Source organism: Balaenoptera acutorostrata, chromosome 18 (assembly GCF_949987535.1).
Source record: "Balaenoptera acutorostrata chromosome 18, mBalAcu1.1, whole genome shotgun sequence".
Classification (NCBI taxonomy): Eukaryota; Metazoa; Chordata; class Mammalia; order Artiodactyla; family Balaenopteridae; genus Balaenoptera; species Balaenoptera acutorostrata.
In genome coordinates, this window is record NC_080081.1 from 9049899 (window position 1) to 9067870 (window position 17972).

The 17972-nt window shown below is 37.1% G+C and overlaps 1 protein-coding gene across 3 annotated transcripts in view; it reads left to right on the forward strand.

Moving 5' to 3' along the window:
- FGF14 (fibroblast growth factor 14) overlaps window positions 1–17972 on the forward strand; it is a 621331-nt gene that overhangs the window by 298024 nt on the left and 305335 nt on the right. The window lies entirely within an intron of this gene.

Here is a 17972-nt window from a genome sequence, read left to right on the forward strand (position 1 = left end):
TGCTGAATTCCTCAGGAACTATATGGTGAAGGACGTGGCGTGATGCGTGCCCAGTGGTGGAATAGAGAGGGGTGGGCGGAGCGCAGGGGCAAACCCGGGAAACCCTGCAAGGCCAAGCGTGCTCATGGCCTCAGAATCCACCCGATATCCAAGGGGACAGCTGCTTTGGGATGGGAAGCCACGAAGGGAAAACTCTAGCGTGTTTTCAGCGTAGAGGTGGAACACTGCTGCCCCGCCGGCTGGACGGAGCAGTGGCTGTATTTCTGCATTTGCATTTCAATGGCGGGGTGTAAAATTTCACGCTTGCCACAGATACTGCTGCTTCTGCGGCTTTGCGTCAGCCAGTTTGCACAGTTATAATACTGGTTTTCCTCTGGTAAGACATTGGCTTTTTGAGACCTCAATTTACAACTTTACTTCCCTATTCCCCAAGTTCTTTGTTACTATTCTGCTGTCATCTGAGTGAGGTTTCAGGTGATTTTTTTCCGGAAGTGTAAATGAGTGATATGCTGTTCTGTTTTTGTTTATCCAAAAATGTCTTTCTCGTTTCCTCACGCAGTAAAGCAACTCGGCTGTGAGTAAAATGAACAGGTCGTAAGAGCTTTGCTGCCAAGCTCTAATATCCCTCCATTGTTCTGTATTCGTTGACAATGCTGGCAGGATTTGGGGAGGGGGCTATTGATAATTTTGTTTAAAACTTGTGGAGCCCTGTATACAAATGGCTTTAAAACATTTACACAATTTTTTATACAATTTTAAAGGTTACACTCCATTTACAGTTATTACAAAATATTGACTATATTTTCCGTGTTGTACAATACATCCTTGTAGCCTGTCCTACACCCAGTAGTTTATACCTCCCACTCTCCACCCCTGTATTGCCTCTCTCCCCTCTCCCCGCTGGTAACCACTGGTTTGTTCTCTTTATCTGTGAGTATGCTTCTTTTCTTTCGTATATTCACTAGTTTGTTTTATTTTTTTAGATTCCACATATATATGATAGTAAACAGTATTTGTCTTTCTCTGTCTGACTTATTTCACTTAGCTTAATGCTCTCCAAGTCCATCCATGTTGCTGCAAATGGCAAAATGTTCTATTTTATGGTTGAGTAGCATGCCATTGTGCGTGTGTGTATACATATATAATATATATATCACATCTTCTTTATCCGTTCATCTGTTGATGAACACTTGGTAGTTCTACCATATGACCCAGCAATTCCACTCCTGGATGTATATCTGAAAAAAATAGAACTACAAATTACTTTTATTAGTTAGGAAATGTTTCTTTCTTCAGGCTTTTAAAAGTATTGCTTCTGTTCTTGATGATTCCTCAGTAATCCATTAATTCTGAGAATGATATTTTGCTCTCCCTCCTTTGTTTTTGTAGGCTCTTCTATTTTATTGTCTACAAATTGATTTTTATTTTCTTATAACTTCTAGGAATGCTTCTGTAGGTCATCCTTACATCACTGATTCAATTTGCCCCCAAAGTTAATGCTTCTCTTTGCTGCCTTCAGTAAGGATAGCAATTCTATGTCCTAAAATTCAACCTTCTTGCCACCATCCGGTTATAATGCCTTTATTCTCCACCTTTCCTGCTTTATGGTTTTCTGTTCTTCTTCCACAAAGATTATATTTATTAGCATGCTATCACAGAAATGAGCTTTGCCCCTCAGTTTTCATGATTTTCTCTTACTTTGCAGTAGTTTGCATGGAGACGATGATATTTGTATTTCCCATTTCTGTTTTGTGTGTTTGGGGGTGGTCTTAGCCCAATTTACGTTTTTCCAATACTGAGTCCGTTTATAAGCATTCAGTGCCCACACGTACCACAGCAGATTTTCACCTATTAGTATTTTTCAGGACTGAAATTGGACTTCCTCCTATCCCTATCACCCAAATCTCTTGCATTCAAGTTTCACTTCAATGATAAAAAATGGAAACTATTGCCACTATATTATTACCCAGTAGGTATCTTCTAAGGAGGGATGAAGACTAGAGAAAGATTGGATGTATCTGTACCTAGTTGTCTACTATTGGGGTACAAAGACGGGAGACAGAAAGGGGGAAAATAAATTGATCTCTTTCTGTTACATCGAGAAAATTGCTTGTACACATCTACACAAGAAAGACAGTGATGAAGCTCAGATTACTCTTGCATTTGAGGGGATGGTTTTATCGTTACTGAGTCTTGACATGATGGTTATAAAAAATTATCAAGAAGACGAAGGAAAAGTACAACAAATAGTAAACAGAGGGAGACCAGTAGAAAGTAAAAATAAGGCAAGTAATACATCAGATAGATTACTGTCATTAACTTAAAACTGAATACCCGCCGAAGACAGCTGGAGTGTCAGATCATCAACCCCAAACCTCTCTGAAACACATTTTACTATGATTTCTGTGGATAACGGAAAATTTGCTTTGGCAGTTTTCTCTTTGCTTATCTACAAAGACACTATTTTTAAACTTCCCCTACAACCTTGATCCAGCGCTCTATCCCCCTGTTGTTTTGCCACCTACTGTCTACACAGGAGAGCTTCCAAGGGCAGGAAATAACTCTTGGGTTTGATTTCTTTTTCTCCTCCTGTGATGTTTACCTATGGTTTAGAGAGGAACTAGGCTAACAGATTTGGTGGTGTAAGCTCTTAAAGTTGTAAGTTACTGGATCACATTTGCTTTTTTCCTCAGGCTTGCTTAGGAAAGTTTTATTGATCATCGTCTTTTTTTCTGCCCAATAATGTTGCAGTCCTTAGAAAACCAGTTACCAACTGCAGTAAACATATGTATGTGGTTTGACTTCATGGCATTATGCGTGAAGACAGGAGGTGGAAATAGGTCTCTTATATGGTAGTGCACAGAGGAAAAATTAAATCTTGTTTAAAAAAACATGTTTTATTTAAATAGATATCTCATAGTTGTCGCATAGGCCATGAAAACTCATTGGTACAGTTCAATTTCTTTGTCAAAATGCTGATCTTAAAGTGTAAAATGGAAACATTTTCTATGTAATAGCTCAAATGTAGGGATTGGGGTTTGAGAGAATAGGATCTCAAGACAGTTTTTCAGCGGGCAATGAAAGCATGTCATTGCATCATATTCATCACCATTAGCAATGCTTCTAAATCATTTGCATGATATGAAATAACCAAAAATGGTAGTTCTCTGGGAGGCGAATTCTCATTCTGATTTATCAGTATCCAGCTGGGCGGACATATACAAGTTACTTCATTATCTTTCACTGCAACTCAGAGTCGTGTTTATAAAATGAGAGAATTGAACCAGATGATTTCAAATGGCCTTTTCAGCATGAAAATGTGATGATCCCATGACTTGAAATAAATCCAAGCTTCACATACATATTGCTTACTTTGTGGGAACTTCTGTTGGAGACCTCAGGAAACATGGGACTTCAACGTAGACCAAGGTTTGCTCTGGAGGCATAGTTTCAATGGGTGAAGTGGGGGACAAGAGCTTTTGCTGGGAAACAGTAGGAGATATGGTGAGTGGATAAGTTAATGTCAGATGGTGGAGAGCTTTGAGTATATATATATATTTTTTTTCTGCAAGCCATGGGGGACCCATGCAAGTTTTAAGATGTGTATTTCATGATGCGAGCATGAACCTAGGGATGGTATGGATGGGGAGGAATAAAACCTGAGCAGAGGCCTGGAGGTTCCTGCAATAGTCTGGGTACGAAGTGATAAACACTTGGGCTAAGAGGCGACAGGTATTGTGCAGATTCAAGAGAGATTTTATTGGAAGAGTAACTAGGATTCTGTAATAATTAGGCCATAATTAGAGAAAGACGCTTGGGACTTAGGACTCATAAGAATAAAGAGAGAAATGTGTGTGGAAGAGGAATATTTCCTTCTTGAAACTGGAAACACTGAATGTGTCATCTGGAAAGTCCGAAGCAAATTGGAGGGGATAAGCATTGTGCTGTTTATTTGGCCCCATAAGCGTTTTTGATGAGAGTTTGTAAACATGAACTTCAAAGAGTGAAATATATTTGATGGTAAAAAACTCAGGCCTGTCAGTGTCTTTACCGCTCACTGGCTTTGGTAAAATAGCGCTGTTACTGAGAAGGTAATTTCACTGGTTCTTCTATTTTGGAGTGCCTAATTGGTTTTCAGTTGAAAATTAAGAACTTGATGCAAATTAGCTGTCAGAAAAAGTAATAACTTTTAAAGATGTTCTCAAATCATATGCTACAGTAACAATGATAAAGAATTTTGGGCAAATGGTAAGGTACTTATTATACATCGAACTAAGCTTGATTTTTTAAAAATAGAAATTACTATTATGAATTAGTTTCCCATTTAAAATTCTGGGCATTCTACCATGATAATTAGTATGGATTCGTAATACATTAATGATACCCTGCTTAAAATCAGGGTGTATTTTAAGCCAAATGTTATTATTAATGTATTACTTAAGTGTACTCTTGTGCACTGGCATTCTTAACTAGTTACATCTGAAATATGCTTAAATAGAGCCAAGAGCTACATTCCTCTACTCAAAATCTATATCACGAAAATGACTTTTAATATGTTGAAAACAGAATTGCCTGAATACTCTTTTATTAGGTTAGATAACCATAGATAATGATTGAAAAATGATCAATAGTCATTAAGTTACTTGATGATTTGGTAAATCCCTGGTCAGATAACAGTGGCCTTTTTATTGTATGTATTTAATTTTTTCCAAGCATGTGTTATTTATTGCTCTTTCATGTATTTTAAAATAAGCAAAGTTATCTTTCTGATACTTGCTGGAATACATTTTCAAAATTGTAGAGATGCTAATTTGGGAGAAGTGTTTTGAAGGGGTGTTTTAAACTATATTGTTACGTATCTGGAAACTCCCGAGCTTTGCTGTTGATTGAAGTTAAGTTTTGAGCGGAGGAGCCAAGGGTACTGGGCTCCATTTGACCTTGATTCCTAGCAACAGAGCGTAGATCTCTTATCAGATCGTATATGAATGATTTACCTTGAGCCACAAGTTAGACATTATAAACTTTTGCAGTGATTATATATATCCCTAAAGAAAGGGGTATTTCTGCGCTGGAAACTTCTACAAGTCCAGTCTCCTTTCTCCTTCATATGACGTCCATCCATCCAGACCTAATAGATCTGGAATCCGAGCTGAAACTGATTAATTATTTCAATAATAATGATATATAGTTAAACAGGGTATAAACATTTGGAATGGTTTCTCATGAAAACATTTTAGTTTTGAAAAGAGAGTGACATTATAATAAAACTTATCTGATACATATGATAGAAATTAGCATTCAGTTTTCTTTTTATGTTCTATAGCTTGTTAAAAGAAATAATTATACATATTTGAATTGTGGGCTATATAAATGCCTTGATTTTTAAGGCTACCTTTTATTTTCATTTTGTTTTTTCCCATAAATGTAATATATATTTAGATTAAGTTTTACATATACTGTTTTGGTTTTTGAAATTCACATAATAGAGGCAGTAGATTTTTCTTCTTTTGAGCTGTTTAAAACTGATTTGAAGAGGGTCCTCAATTTGTATTAAACGTGATACAAGAAAATGCAACATAAATGAACATTTTCTGACATCAGAATTCAAGTGTTCATTTGTCATGTTCTTGGACTTAACCAAAGCAATACATCTCCTTTGAAAGTTTAAGAAACACATAAACCACTTCTAAGTCCATGCATGAAACATATTGTCTTCAGATCTCTGAAAGGAAGGGTGGAAGCCAGTATCTCTCTAGGCCACTATCAGCAGAGGCTTACTTTGCACTTTGTGTCTCAAAAGCACAAACAATAATTTTTTCACCTATGTGGGTGATCAGCTCAGTATACTTTTAAGTAGGAACTCATCTGAAGCCAATCATCTCTGTCTTTAGATATCTCAAATTAAAGATGCTTTATTTGCATGACTTCAGTTTTCATTCTGACTTCTGATAAGATGTAGTGATTTTTCATGAGCAAATCATGTCCTAGTTTTACACTTGGTGGTACCTTAGTAATTTTTTGAGGCCCATCTCAAATGTCATTTCTCCCCTAAAACCATCATTCACTCAAATACAATGATTCTTCAACATCCTTCTGCTAATCTGGGCAGCTGGGTAAATTAAATGTCTTTGATGAAATAGTTAACTCTAGAAAAGAGGAATGACTTGTTGAAGAAGAATGATTTCCATTTTGAACATACATTATTTGTTTAAGCTTCGTCCACATCAACTAAGTGAAGATGTTTCATAAGTAGTTAAATATATTTGGGTGTGTCGTCAGTACACAGATGACATTTGAAGCTATGGATTTGAAAAAGGCCATCTAGCCCATATACTGAGATAGTAGGACACCAAGGAAGGACCCGTAGGCTATACTACATTTAAAGCGTTGTTGGAGATAATAAAAGGCCAAATTAAAATATTTGTACTAATAAAAATAAGATAAAAATCTGACTATACTGATAGTATATGCTCCTTTTAGAAAATATGAGAAGTACAGAAAAGCATAAAGAATAAAATTAAAATCACCAGTAGCTTCGTGAACTAGAGATGATCACCATTAATTTTATTTGCTTTGATTTTTAAAATTTTACTTGAAAAAGAAACTTGTAATTACAGCAACTATAGTTTTCTAACCTTTTTCTTTTTCTTTTTACTTAAATGCTAAAGTCTAAAAATTATTGAAAAACATTATTTCTAGTGGCTTTGTCTTCCTTTTGGAATCAAGACTTTTTGCTGATGTTTCTTGCTCATTTCTTTTTTCTTATTAATTTAAAGTGATAAAAACGTTTTGTAAGGAATAGATAATCTCTATCAAAATATTGTGAGGCATTAATTTTGTAACACTGCTTAGAATGTTTGTCAGGATTTATTTCTCTGTATTTAACTGATTTCATGCTCCCTACTAGTCCTTGATAACTTGATTTCTTCATTCTTCTTTTACCATCTTGCTTCATTTTCTGTTATTCTGGCATAGATCATCAGTTGGATTATTTAGGAGGCCTTTGTAGGTGGTGCATTTTCTAAGTCCTTGCATTTCCTTGAATGAAGTTTTTCTATACTCCTGTACACCAGCTTGGCTTTTGTGTAGCCTTTGAACCCCAGTATTTTTCCTTCAGAGATTCCTGCCTTATTCTGCTTGGTGTGTGCACTCATGGCACAAGTCCTCTGTCCTTCAGAGTGACTGGTGTACTCTAAAGGCTACTGGTCTACAGAGTCAAAGGAGATGCCAAACTGGGTGCCTCTGCTGTGCTGAGGACTGGCCGCATGTCTAACTCCCATTATGGGACCATGGTACCTTCCATTTACCTCTTAGACATCCTGGACTTTCAGAGGGAATTGCCTTCCTTCAATCCCATTCAATCCGCCCTAGGTCTAGAAGACATTCCTTATTGGTTCTGCCATGTAAAATAGCATGCATCATTAAGTTTCTAGAACATATAGAGCCCTCATCCCCATTTTAGGGAATCCTGTTGGTTATTTCATCAGGAGTTTGATGGGATGGAGTTATATACTTGTGGTCACATAGTCATCTATCTTCATAAAGCTCTGTCTACTTCTGAGTTAAGAGATAAGAAATTTCTGGTCTCCTTGGCAACTCAATATCATAAGAAATGTGACTCTTCTAGATTAAAAAGCCCTTAAAAGGCATGGCAACTAGAAACAATGTGTGATCCTGCATTGGATTCCAATTCAAACAAATCAGCAGTAATAGAAATTTGGGATCTAATTGAACATTTGCATAGGAGTGGGTATTAGATGATATGAGAATTTATTGAGAAGGAGATATAGATATCCTTAATTGAAAAAAATTACAAAACCTGTGTATTATATTGTCTTATTTTGAAAAAATGCATATACATGTGTGTATTTCTTGGGAATGATACCCTAAGACAGGGGTCCCCAACCCCTGGTCCGCGGCCTGTTAGGAACTGGGCCGCACAGCAGGAGGTGAGCGGCGGGTGAGTGAAGCTTCATTGCTCCCCATCGCTCGCATTACCACCTGAAGCATCCTACCCCCGCCAACCCTCCATCGTGGAAAAATTGTCTTCCTTGGAAACCCATCCCTGGTGCCAAAAAGGTTGGGGACCGCTGCCCTAAGACGTAGTGGCAGAACCCTCTAAATGGAGAGAAGATGATTGTTTTATTTTGTACCTTTTCTATGTGTCTACTTTCTATAATGCACATGTACTACTTTTTAAATAATAAGATACCAATTTTATTTTAAAAAAGAAAGAATTATGCACTTTCTTAACTTCATGGGCCCATGTAAAATCACTGATGAAAATCTCTTGATGAAAAGTGAAGTAGCTCATTTTCTTCTAAGAAGGAAGAAGGACCTGCAGACAAACTTTGGGTCTGTTGTCTGATAAAAAAGTGAGTTACTGAGAAAATCAATGCAGACGTCACCTAAGTGAGAGGACTGTGTCTAGATGTTACTATCATGATACTCAGTTTCCATATATGTGTCAAGGAAGTTCCTAGATAGCCAGGAAATTGTTAATAAAATAGTCTCTCTTTTTCTGCCCTTGACTCAAGTCTCTGCTTGTGTTCGTAGCGGTGAGACTCATCTAAGCAGGATTTGTGTTGCCGTGGCTGTGGCTGTCGGGGAGCTGCAGGCTCTCTGCAGCAATGTTTGATCATACAGGCTCACGTCCTTTATAACACGTGATAACAAAAATAATAAAAGCTTCACAGATTTCCTGTCCATCTGCTTTGAACACGTTCTTGGCAAATGACATGCTCTGAGCTGGTGGCTGAGACACAACAATAATAAAGTTACATGGTTGTCAGTGGAGGAGTTTCACGGGCTTAACACAAATTAACGCAAAAACATTCTCTTGGTGGTAGAAGACAGTGATTCCAAGATACAGCATGTGGAGAAACTAAGGTGCAGAAAGAATTAACCCAAGATCTAAAATACTCCATTAACTTAATCGGGAGTATACTCCTTACAATTGATGAATTTGTTCAATCATTTATCTGTTTATTTACTCCCTCATTCCTTCAAGAAGTAATTTTGAGTCAGCACTGAATTATGCATTAAGAACTTGTTATCAAGCAAGAGAAGTTCATGGCCATGGATAATTAGAACACATTATTCATGCTGTAAATAGATATTTACTCAATGAACATTTATTGCCTGCCTCCTATATTTCAAATACTCTATTGGTTACTGTAAATACGGTATTAAAACATAAGATCCCTGTTCTCATACCAATTCTAGTCTATCTGGACGAGTCAGATGTTAAGTTAACATATTAATAAAGAGATATCAGGTTGCCAAGGGCATTGTGAGGAAAACAAGACAACTGATGTGACAAAGAATCTGTGAAATTCCCTTAGGTTGTTGGTCCAGAAGGCCAAGCTGCAACCTGGGGTCCGAATATCAAATGAGTCTGGCCTCAGGAATCTCCGTACCTCCTATAGAGAGAACGGGGGTGGGGGGGGTGGGGGGGGGGTGGGGGGGTGGGGGTGGGGTGCACGTGCTCCCAGGGGAAGCAACTAGGAGTGAGGCAGGAACCTAGGAAGCAGGGGCCAGACACTGAGACCCATAAGCAGGCCCACCCCCTCCAGCTGTGGGACCCAGGCAGGAGGGAAAATGGAGACCCATATGCCATAGGTCTAAAGAGCTAACCTTATAGATCAAAATCACTGGACTGTGTTGACTGGACTGGACTACATTCTCTCTCTTCTGCCTTGACAAATATGCCTTCACAAAGGCAAGATTTTAAAATACCCACCAAACGATAAGATTTGGATGACTAAATGTTAGCAAATGATTCAAGATGACTGATTTTCTTTATTACTGCTTATTTTTGGATGTTCTGTAAATGGGTCAGTGATCGTGTATTCATAAGATAAGAAAAACACTCATAATTTATAGAAACAATTACATCATTGCTCCTTAGATTTTATTTTTCTTGCTTTCGTTTTAGCAAAATCACTAATTAAGCTTAAATAAATAGCAGTCCATAACATATTTTATTGGCTGCAATGATCTAAAGGATTAAAAAATAAAATGTAACTGTGTTCGAAGTGTACAAAATTTAAATGCGTCACCAAAAATACAAGTCAAGGCAAATCAGCAAAGTTGAAAAATGTTTAAATATATTTTCAAAAATAGTTGTTTTTCTAAAATATTCAAAAAAAATTAAAAACATAAAAAAATAAAATATTCAAAATTACGTATTATACTAAAAGGGGAATACTAATTATAAACATGTATGTCAAAATTATTTATTTAAAAAATTTAATTATATTTTATATAAATATAAAATTATGTTCATTTTAGTTTTTATATGTCCATATTATATTTTATAAATGTCATTCATTGCTGGTATTCAGTGTTGAATAGTTGTGAGGGTAGAGTTAGGATCACGCTTCAGGCACTTTATATCTAGACCAACTTATATTTAAATTTAAGACAAAAATGAATGTTTTAATATTATAGAATGTTTCTTGACTGCCATGCACCACTGTTGAATATAATGTGATAAATTGTGAGTACCTTTGGAACCACAAATAAGAACATGAAGAAAAGTAAGAAAATGGACACTTAGCATTTTGGGGAAATAATATTTTATTACATAGGTGTCTACCACATCCATATTGTCTTAGAGGAAGGATTTGACAGGATAATTACTATACCTAATTATATCTAAAGCACTCAAATCCTCTCTGGCTCCCAAAGAAATGTCAATTTTTGATGCTGGTGACACAACCTATGGACCTTTGTATCACTTGGACAAAAAGTAGCCTTTGTTTTGAGAACAAAGGTCAAGAGACGTTGAGAAGTGTTTCTTTGGCACTGAGTGTGGGTGGTCACAAGAGTAGATGCTCAGGGTTACAGGCTGTGCGAGGGGCTGGCAAATTTTTCTGTAAAGTGCCAAGTATTTTTGGCTTTCCGAGCCATACAATTTGTAACAGGTAGCCAGCAAAAGGAGCTTTAGACAACAGGTAAATGAACGGACGTGGCTGTGTTCCAATAAAGCTTTATTGACAAAATCAGGAAGGCTGGATCTGGCCATTGAACTGTGGTCTGCTGCCCACCCCCTGTCCCCCACAAAGTGCCGTCACTGAACTCCAGATCCAAGTGACAGAGGCACTCGTGTGTTTGTTAATAAGTGAATCATGGGTGTGTTTTTGATGTGCTGAATGGTGGGGCCCAGGGCAGAGGCCCACTTCCTAGTTCTAAGGGAAGCTCTTCAGTAGGACAGGGTAAGGAGTTTAGAGTTTATTCTCGGTAGAATAAAGAGCAAATTGCACATGTTCCACAGGAATACGTTATAATCTTAGTTATGTTTCAAAAAGATCCCCTTGACTGCTGTTTGGAGAATGAATGAAGTACTAGGAAAACACAGAAAGAAAAAAGAGATTAGTCCTTCCAGGGGAAATCAATAAATTCTTTACAGAGCAGATGACATTTGATCTGGGTCACAAAGGGCGTCTTGGATTTTGCCAGACATTGAGGCAGGGAGAGGCAAGTCAGGCAGAGGGAAAAATGTGTGCGAAAGCAGAGACTCAAAAAGGACTCAGCGTATATTGGAGATGATGCAAAAAATCCAAGTGACTGGAAAAACACATGTGTGAGACAGGGGATAGGCTGAAAAACTAGGTTGGATCCTTGTGTGCTGCAAATGGGGCATTGAACTGTGAGAAACAAACATGGAACTGGCCAAGTCTTAAGTGGGTAAGGTCAGATTTTATTTTTAGGTAGAAAATTGGGACTGTAGTGTGGATATTGGACTGGAGTGGAGGGAAACAGTCACCTGCTTGTGCAGTAGAAGGTGAAGAGAACCAAAAATGAAGGCTGGACCGTGGGGACAGACAGGGAAGCTAGTTTCAGAAAATACTTTGGAAGTAACACTGATGGGATTCGGTGATTGGTCTTATGGTGGGGATAAGTTAAAAGGAGGGATGACTCTGATAATGACCTAGGGAATGTAGAAGGAGGGACACCTCGATTTGTGGTGAGAGGAGGAGTGGAAAAGGAGGGGAGAAACAGAGTGACTTATGGTTTGGACACAGAAGTTGAACCGGGTTGGGACATTCAGGTGCAGAGTCTAGCAGGATGCTGAAGACGAGGGATGTAGAAGTATTTGGGAATCAGCAGAGAGCAGGAGATGAATGAAACGGACACTTTCTAATCCTGAAATTAATTCTGCAGCTCAGTATGCTTTGCCCATTATTTTACAGGGGAGATGGCCAAGCAGAGGTGTATGAACCTCTCCCTCACATTACAAAATGGCTTGTGTTTAGTTACGTATAAATGTAGAGTCTCTAATTGATGTCCACTATAAAAGGGGTGCTAAAACACCAGGAAAGAAAATCTCTAAATACACTGATATTTTAATTTATTTTTGTAAGGAAATTATTAGTATGGTATCTCCTACCAGAAAAGTATGGTCAAAAGTTTCAGCCTTTTAATATCATGGTTAACTTTTATTTCTCAAAATGTAATCTTACTCCTTAAGCTTCATTTTAAAAAAAGAACTCAGTAGTGTCTTGCATAAGTGACAACAGATTGGTTTTTCCTTCTTTACATTTAGTCTATTCTGTCTTGCCTTGTTCCTAAGGATGGTGTGAAAACCATGAGGAAATGTCCGTAACTGTGGAGACATACATATCAGCCATTAGATAAATGCTGCCCACATGCCTGCTGTCTAAAGGAATTTGAGCACTGACAGCTTCATTCATTCACGTAAAACTTGTTGAGTGAGTTCTATCTGCCAGTACTGTGTTAAGTGTTGAGCCTCTATTCTCATGCAACTGGCAATCTAGTAAAAACAAAGGAGATGACATATAAAGAAAGTAGAACTGAAATTCTATTTACTTTTGTATGTAATGGTATAATCACTGAATAAAGTCATGGTAGGGGAGAATCTGTAAAGTGGCATAACTAAGATCAAGATTCCCAAGTATAATTTTTTAAAGTGGATCCTTTCAGTCTCTTTCCCTGTAATATACTCTGTCGCCTATAAGGAAAACTGATAGAAAGAGTATAAACTTTTGAGTCAGATATATGAATCCGCTTCCAAATCCCAACTCTGCAAATTAGGAGTTCTAGGCCATTTGTATGTGTCGCTTAACTTCTCTGAAGTTTTTTCTCTGAGAGATGAATATCTGCCCCTGGGCTTGTATGAGGATTAAATGATGTAACACTTATAAAGCACTGATCAAGTATCTGACACTTAGAAGTGCTAGAATAAGTATTGGTTCATGGTGGGGAAACTTTACTAAGCACTGCAGGGTCTTTATGGGTCTCCATTAAACTTAGTTCAACCTAATACATTTATTGCGTTTTGAATTGATGACCTTATTTTCTACATTTATTTGTCTGGGGTGGCAGGCAGTTTCTTCCTATGTGCCAAGTGAGATTGCCTGGTTTAGGAGTGTTTTCAGGCAATCTCTTTCTCAGAGGGAAAGAATGATGCCTGCTTGGGCAAGGAAGAGAAAAATGGAGGATTTTATATCTCTGATTTGGCAGTTAATCTTGGACAATCTGTGACATTTGTTATAGAATAATTTTTCTTTTAGTAGATGTATGTTTTCATTACCTCAATGAAGTTATAAACTGTTAATGAAGACTCTGTCCTATTTGCATAATCTAGTATACAATCGGTATCTAACAAGAATTTGTTGATTAATTTCTTTTACTGGTGTGAGGTAGAATGTGTTAAAACAACGTAAAATTCATAATCCCTTACCTCAAATCCTTGGGGAAGGAAGGTATATTTCAAAATTAAGATTTAAAAAAATTTTAGATGTCTATCATATTGTATCTATATAATATCAGGTACTATTGTATATATAGTGTGTCATGTACTGTCTGTAACCACTGGGATCTGGACAGCACCTCAGCACTTTAATATATCTGCAGGAGACTATGACTGTTTATACCAAGTGGGATAAATAAGAGCTGCAAAGACCAACATATCTGTTCAGGTCAGGTTTTGCCACCAAACGTGTTAAAATAAACTTTTGGTTTTCAAATATTTTAGGGTTTTGATGGTAGATATGGGATTGTGAAACTTCTGGAAAGATATAGGATGATCCTGACAAGTATTATTCTGGTGTTTACATATGTATATACCACATCAACTTTCTGAAAATAAATGTCTTGAAAGCTATTTTTTGTTTGCTTTTGTTGTATAAAATCAAGCAGAGGTTAAGATTTCTAATATGAGACCGGAGTTTTACCATCCAAATAGTTTAACAGAAAGTAAAAAAGGAAGCATCAAAATGCTAGACTTTCTTGAAAGTATTGTCAATCAGAATAAGAGTTACTTGAAAATACTTAATTTCACAGGTTGTTGGATGAAACTGTCATCATCTAAAATATCGCTGTGGAGACAGTATGTGTCTTTATTTGCTACTAACTAAATTTGGTTTTAAATAACCATCCACTTTTAAGAGGACCAGGTATCTATTGATAAAAGATTTGAACCAGGTTTTGATTTGAAAATTTTCAAATTACTCTGAAATGAACCTTTAAGAGAAGCATTTAGTATAATACATTTTGGAAAAGATATCATAATGATATGTTGGTTACAAATTAATTCATTTTCATTTAATTTCCCAATCAGTGTATAATGCTTTAACTCTTAAAATGAAGAATAGATATAGATGTATTTATCAACTAATTTAGTTTCCCAATCCCCATGACCAGTCAGAACATCAATTTATCTCTAAGATGGGTATGGGTATATTGATGGCTTTCAGTTACTGGATGTCTATACTGAGCTAGGTGTAGCTACAATTTCTGCAAGTTCTACAGTGATCTGTAAAAGTCAGTGGTTATGGTGATGGAGGATGTGAGGACCATGACATGTGGTTTCAAAACTACATGGCTTTGTTTCTTTGCTTATGAGAATTTCCCTCAACTCCCAAGGTAGTTTGATGTATAAGATCTAGAAAGCCTTTAATTTTATGAGTTTATTGATCTATTGACTTATACTGGCTCCTGAAGCAGAAGGAAGTATAGGTATTTGACAGGCATTTCTTGTTTATTTTCCTCTTAAAATGTTTGAATCATCCACACTTGGCCTTGAAAGGAAATAAACTCCGTTAGACTTTGCCTTTGTATTTCCATTTGTTTTTAAAGCTTTTAAAACTGGAAAACAGAACACCAAGTTCCAGGAGCATGTTGCTGAGACAACCTCAGATGTATTAGCTTGCTAGGAGAGCTGAGGTAACAAAGTACCACAAACTGGGGGCCTTCAACAACAGAAATCTATTGTCTCCCAGTTCCGGAGGCTGGAAGTTCAAGATCAGTGTGTCAGCTGGGCTGATTCCTTCTGAGTCCGCGAGGGAGAATCTGTCCAATGCCTCTCCCCCAGCTTCTGGTGGTTTGTGTCAATCTTCAGTTTTCCTTGACTATATTATAGATGCCTCTCCTCATCTCTCCCTTCGTGTTCACAAGGTGTTCTTCCTACATGTGTATCTGTATTCAAATTTCTACTTTCTGTAAGGACATTGGTGTCTGAGGAGGGGCCCACCCTCCTCCAATATGACTTCATCTTAAGTAATTACATCTACAGCAACCCAATTTCCAACTAAGGTCACGTTCTGCAGTATTGTGGGTTAGGACCACAACATATGAATCTTGGGGGTACACAATTCAAACCATAACACTCAGGCAGGCAAACAATGGATATTTATGATGATTTGGAATTTAAAAAAATTATTCACATCTTCTGTTTGGAACCTAGGTAATTATTAGAAGGCTCAAAATTATTAAACCCATCCAAAAGAGAAAGAAGGGTTCACGGTGACAGTGAGGTTTTGTGAAAATCTGTTCCATCTGGGTGCTCTGTCCTGGAACAATGATTTTAGAGTCAATAAGAAATTGGATTCTCTGATTCATTTAGATGGAGGAAGAGCACATTTATTGATTCAGCCGCTCAAGTATGTGGAGGTAAAGGAAAGGGCATCAGATTGTGCAAGCCAAAGTTTGTGCCTTTTATTATAAATTATATATGGCCTGGGAGGATTTTCTGGCATGTTCGAGATTAATATCATCTCAAATTTGTATGGATTGCATTTTTCTTCTACAATTTTCCTTTCATGTAGTTGACTGGGGTTCCTTTGACTATTGATAAGTTGTTTTCTCAGGAGACACAGGTTTTAGTTTTTTATTTTGTATCATGATTTTTTTTTTTCCTTTTCTTTGAATCCAACATCTTTCTCCTCCATTATCAGCTAAGAGACAGCAATGTCAAAGACTGCTGTTTTAGGGCAGGAAGTTATTCAGATTTAAATAATTAATGTGACAGTATCTGAGGAATTAGACTTGGAGTTCAGAGTAATGAATAAGAAAAACCTGCTTTTCCTCCAGAGCCGGTAAAGCAAAGACCAATTAGTATTACAAATGTGCCTTAGTGCAGACAACCTCAGTTCTGCAGTTGGACTTGAGCTCTGGCTACCACGGGTTTCCAATGGCCAAGGCCACTCATCCCTGGCGGCCTCTTCTTATTGGATTAGTTGCCAAATAACGTGGGCAGCAGCCCCTTCTCACCCAGATGCTCACCACAGTGTCCCCTGGCTGCCCCCTACCTGCTTGAAGGTACGGTCCAGGCAGGGCAAGTCAGGGAAAGCATGTTCTGGATTTGGAATCAGAAGACTTGCAGAGGAGTTCAGTGTGACAATAGGAAAGTCACTGAACCTCTAAGCTTTAAATGATTCAACTCTAACACGGAGATTATAATCTATCTCGGAGTGATGGTGTGAGCGTAAAACCTGGGAAACCACATGGAAGATACAACAAAACAATGGTAGTTACCACACACTAATCTACAGAGTATCCAGTACTCTGCTAATTGTTTTGCACACATCCATTATCCCATTAGAATTTCACAGCAGCTACACAGTGTATGTATTTATTATTGCCTTCTTTTGTCCGAAGAGAAAAATAAGATGGAATATCTTTCCTAAGAAAATAACACCTTTTAAGTGGCAGAGCCAGAGTGTGACATAAGAGCTTCACTTTCTCCCACTCTTCTGCACCATTAAACAGCTTGTGCTGGACCATTCTGCAGAAAAAAAGAAAAAAAATCTGATTATATCAGCCTAGAGTACATCATTTCATGGACTAGAAACTCTCTTAATCTCTTCTGTGTAAACTTTGGTTAAAAAGAAAAACTTCGTTATCAGTTGCTGCTTCTTTTAATAGCCAAGATGATAAATCAGGCTTAAGAAAGTCTCACTACAAAGGAATGTGCGCCGGACCAACTAAAGAGATCCGTTCTCTTTTTAAATGAAAAAATGTTTTTGCTGACAAAAATACACGTAAAGATGCAGATTTTTAAAATATTTCAACCCTTAGCCTATGCTTAATAGGCTAATGATTTTTTAAAAAAACAAGTATCTCTAAATATCTCTCAAGAGATGAAATGATTACCTTAAGAATCTTTCAGGCTTGCATTATTATCTGAAGTATTCCTAAAGCAAACCAAAAATTTGAAATGACAAGATACATGCCTCTGTGTGTGTGCATGTGTGTATGTGAAAGGGGGTTATGAACTGGTTAATTTTAATTAACCAGTTTTATAAAGCAAAAATAATCTTTGGATGATATTTTATGATATGTACATGTATTTTATTACTAAAATTTCTCACTTAAATGTCATTCTCATTTAGGCTACACACAAGAAGAATATATAATATTTACTTGCTTTGATATGTGGGGTTTGCATTCTAAATATAGCTCTTTAATTCATATCCAGAGTTGCATGTGTCTGGTTCTTTGAATGCTAAAAAGTAACACACTCTTAATAGTTTTATGCTAAAGTGTAACACTAACCGAACACCTCACGCAAAGCTACATCTGATGGTTTTGTGGCCCAATTAATACATTTTTTTCAAATTAAGTATGACAGTGGTGGCCATGGAGAGACCTGAACTAGTGGGGTAGTAGCAACGTTTATTCTGAACTAATTTATGGATGCGGAAATCATACTTTCAGTCTAGCAA